This window comes from Mastomys coucha, unplaced genomic scaffold (genome assembly GCF_008632895.1).
Source record: "Mastomys coucha isolate ucsf_1 unplaced genomic scaffold, UCSF_Mcou_1 pScaffold22, whole genome shotgun sequence".
NCBI lineage: Eukaryota > Metazoa > Chordata > Mammalia > Rodentia > Muridae > Mastomys > Mastomys coucha.
Window position 1 is genome coordinate 267,278,778 of NW_022196905.1, and position 3,480 is coordinate 267,282,257.

At 46.4% G+C, this 3,480-nt stretch overlaps 1 long non-coding RNA gene across 1 annotated transcript in view; it reads right to left on the reverse strand.

Moving 5' to 3' along the window:
* LOC116070460 overlaps window positions 1-3,145 on the reverse strand; it is an 8,160-nt gene extending 5,015 nt beyond the window's left edge. The window contains exons 1-2 of the long non-coding RNA XR_004110402.1: window positions 3,040-3,145; window positions 1,797-1,941 (exon numbers count right to left, since the gene is read on the reverse strand). This is a non-coding gene — a long non-coding RNA (uncharacterized LOC116070460). The remainder of the gene's footprint in view (window positions 1-1,796; window positions 1,942-3,039) is intronic.
* Window positions 3,146-3,480: the final 335 nt, after the last annotated feature.

A 3,480-nucleotide genomic window follows, 5' to 3' on the forward strand; every position in this document is an offset into this window, starting at 1 on the left:
GGACCAATGTCCAGAAAGCAAGAGTGAGACAGGCTTACCGACATGGAGTGACTGGGGAAGAGTCCACACAAAACAGGAAAGCCAAGCTGCACAGATGGTATAAGCCCGGGTCAGTGAGAGATACTACCTCAAAACACAAGGTGCAGAGTGAGTGACGAAGACCTCAACATCACCCTTTGGCCATTTGCTCATATTTGTGAGAGAATGTGGGGGAGGGAAGGGAGTTCCACAGAATTTAAACAGCAATGGATCAGCAAGATCAGCCTGAGGGGACTTCAGAAGAGGTATGGTGCAGCCGGTCATAGCTAAGAAGCAGCAAATCACCAAGCATCTATAAACCAAGCTAAGCGGTGATAGGAAATAAAACATGAAGAGGTAGGGAAAGCTGCGGCTGGACAGTTCCCAGAGTAACAGCATTCATGTGGCATTGAAAAACAAGAAACTTAAAAGACCAATTAACTAGCCGGATACAGAGGTTCTGAGGCGTTCAACTCAATTTGAGCCCACGTGGCCAAAAAAAAGGAGTTCACGTTCTCTAACTGGTTTTCTGGAACCTTCATACCTTCTGCTCTCTAGTTTTGCAGTAAACGTTAAGTGCTGTGTCTTTTTGATACCTTGTTTTGTTTGAGTAACTCTGAAATTTGAAAAGGACAGTCCTCTGTAAATTGCCTCATTCTAGCAGGTGCCCAGCTCTCTTGAGTTTTAGTTCCTCCAAGATGCAAGTCCAGCTGAGCACACTAGAGGGCAGACAGCTACTTCTTCTAGACCACAATCCCAAAAAAGAAAAAAAAAAGGAAAAAGAGAGGGGTTGGGGAGGAAATAAAACAAAACAAAAAAACATAAACCTCAGTATGAGAAAATGAGGGTGAGACCTCACACAAGAGAAGGCACGACATCTGTACCACACATCTTCATGCCACTGAGGGAAAGCAGGCATTTTAACCTTTTTTTTAAATATGAAAAAATTATTTATTTTATGTATGTGAGTACACTGTTGCTGTCTTCAGACACACCAGAAGAGGGCATCGGATCCCATTACAGAGGGTTGTGAGTCACTCTGGAAGAGCAGTCAGTGCTCTTAATCACTGAGCCATCTTTCTAGCCCCTGGATTTTAAACTTTTAAGACAAGATACATACACTCTTACAAAGACTGTCCTTGATTTTTTTTTTTTCAGCTGTGCTTAAGTTTTACGTTTTCACCAATAGGGAACTCTGGAGGGAATAGAAAATAAAGGCCGCCACGACTGTGATGGTATGAAGTGAGACCAGGTTGGTTACAATGCAGTTAATCGTCTGTCACCTCTTGCTTCTCTGCGTATGTGTAGGAGTTTGTGTGTATGCACATGGATGTGGCTGCCTTAGGTTGATGTTGGGGTTCCCCTCATCTTATGTTTTGAGACAGGATCTCTCACTGAACTGGAAGCTCACCAGGTTGGCTAGGCTGGCTGGCCCCAGGAACCCTGTTTTCATTTCCTGTGGTTGCAGGCGTCCGCCATCATACCCAGCCTTACCCGGGTACTGCAGACTGACTAAAAGCCTCCTGCTTGCAAGGCTTTTTCTGACTAAGCGTCTCTGTCATGATTAACTGACTTCTGCTTGTCAGAGTAAGGGCGTATGTGGGTGGGAAGGGCAGCTGGGCTATTCTGGTGGAAAGGGAAATCAGGCTGAAAGGCCAACGGGAGGGCTCCGCCAACCTCTGAACCGTCTTGGTTTCCCAGTCACAGAAACAATCAAGACTACATCTAGCAGGCCTGGGTGGACTTCCTTCTGCCTTTGGGTAAGCTGGTACTCTTACCAGTTTAGTGGAAAGAGCCGGCTGCGGACTTCAGATCTGAGGTCATGCGGTGAGGGTTTGTTTGCCTCCCTCCTTTGAGCGTTCTGTCTGACACCCACTGCAGAGCTCTGGGAGAAGAGCGCAAGGCATTCTTCCTTTCCATGTTCTAAGTGTATGTACACATAGAAAAATAAATAGTTATATTTAAACACAAAATTTGATTGAGAACTCTTCAATAACATTGAGAAAAGGTCTTTTCTCGGGTAGGTAACTAGTCTGTGCGGGTTTTTGTTTGTTTCATTGGTTGGTTGGTTGGTTTTGGTTTTGGTTTGTTTGTTTGTTTGTTTGTTTTCCCTAGCACTGGCTGGGGCAGGCAAGGCAAACACTACCATGGAACTACATTCCTAGGCCTCTTTTTACACTCTTTAGTTTCAGACATTCTCACTAAGTTGTTCCTGTTGATCTGGAACTCCGCTCCACAGCCCAAGTTCACTGGCCTTGAATTTGCGATTCCCTTGGCTCAGTCTCTGCTGGGATTCCACACAGGCTTGCTTCATTGGGCCAGTTTAAGCATTTTTTTTTTAAACCAAATAACCAGGAAGAGTATTTTCAAGGATGATGAGATCATTTTCAAAAGATGTCCTAGTCACACGCATTTCCTTTAAGCTTCTTGTGATTCTGAATGGCCTTTGCTTTTCTGGGGTCAATCTCACTAGGGAACAGAGGAAGCTCTAATTCGGGGACTAATTACCCAGCTAGGTTCTGTGCTACTCTCCAGATGTCCTGGAACTTCCTCTCTCCTCTCTCCTGTCTCCTCTCTCCTGTCTCCTCTCTCCTTAGGGTGTGTGTGTGTGTGTGTGTGTGTGAGAGAGAGAGAGAGAGAGAGAGAGAGAGAGAGAGAGAGAGAGAGAGAGAGAGAGAGAGAGAGAGAGAGAGAGAGAGAGATCTGGGCCTGAAAGTCTTGCAGATCCGCTACTGGCTGAGCGGTCAGGAGGAACTAGTACTCTGGCTGGAATTAGGGCGCGGTGCTATGAAGGCAGCTTCGCTACCGTGCACCAGGCGCCTGCCCGGCTGGCTGGCTACTTCTTAGCACTACTCAGAGCTTGCAGCATCAAAACGTCGACCCAGCTACAGCTGCCTTAACAATAAACCCTCCCGGTTGCTAACAGAAAACTGCAGCCAGTGTCAGAAAGTTTATGTTTGGGTGATGTCACTTTCCAGCCTTCCCGGGAAGCTAGCAGCTTATGCTAGTGAGCAGTATTACCATATATAGAAAGAAAACAGCCTGGTGGAAGGGGGTGGGGAGACCGGACGGGAAGAGAAGAAGCAGGGGATAGAGAAGCCTGAGCCAGCTGCCATCTGTAGGAGACTGGGCCCCAGGGTCAGGAGGAAGTCAGCTCTGGGCTGAAGACAGTCTACTAACTAATAGGGGCTATTATGATGAAGGCAGACTAGAAAAGGGAACCTCACAGATGTCAGCATGCCCAGAAAACCTAACTGCCAGAGGGTGGTACACAGTTTCTAGAATGTGGAAGGCTTTCCACACCTTAAAAGTGAAAAGTTGACATTACAAAAAACAAAAACAAAAGCTTTTCCAGGGTCAAGAATGCATCCATGTCCTGGTACATGCTAGGCAAGTGTGCTACCACTGAGCTATATGCCCCCAGCCTGCTTGCCCCACTCCCATATAAATAAAAACTATTAA